Source organism: Volvox carteri (assembly GCF_000143455.1).
Source record: "Volvox carteri f. nagariensis unplaced genomic scaffold VOLCAscaffold_10, whole genome shotgun sequence".
Classification (NCBI taxonomy): Eukaryota; Viridiplantae; Chlorophyta; class Chlorophyceae; order Chlamydomonadales; family Volvocaceae; genus Volvox; species Volvox carteri.
Window position 1 is genome coordinate 624,242 of NW_003307553.1, and position 932 is coordinate 625,173.

Below are 932 nucleotides of genomic sequence, written 5' to 3' on the forward strand. Positions count from 1 at the left end.
TTATACTTTACATATGTGCCAAATCGTGCCAAGTAGATACAGCAGCATTGTTTGATTGTGTTGGTGTAGATATGCATATAGAGAGAGATCGTGTGTCCGACGAGAAGGGAAAAGGGAGCATACACAACAACAACAACAACAACAACAACAACAACAACAACAATATGTACAACTACTACGTGGGTGCATCATCGCCACACCGTCGTGCGCATGCGCGTGTCCCATAATATCCACATACCCGCGGAGCCATCATATGCTGCTGCGTATGTGTACTACTACTAATTATAAAGTAGTATCACGTACAGTACGACATGTACAACAACAACCCAACAGACAGACCAACAACATACATCGCAAGTGCAGTGCGCGGATATACATACATACATACACACATACACACACCCACAGTCTAAGAATTTAATAAAAACTCTCCCACAGTCTCCCTCGACAGTCATCCGCTCAGTCTCGCCGTCTGTATCTGTATCTGCTGTCCCCATCGCCATCGTCTCCCTGTGCCTGTCCCTCCCTCCACATATGTATGTTCTCTAGGTATATAATATCCTTGTGTACGACAGAGTGTGCACGTGTGCCGTCATCAACGTACATAAGGTACAGCATACGTGTCTGCACCACATATATACATATGTACGTGTGCACATCTCCGAGCAGCCCTGTGCATGGTCTCCGCTTGATAATAGATGAGGTTGTTATCATCACCTAGTTCATACATACATACAAAATGCATACATACCCTGCTCTGTGAACATGACAAAACAGAGGTATAGGTACTACTACTACTACTACTACCACTACTATCTGGATTCATTTGCTTGGGTGGCTGGCAATAATAATTATATATTTTAAAGTTACTCTGCTGCGGCCGCCATATGTATTATATAGCATCATGGAGGGATGTTTATAGCTTCATTCAG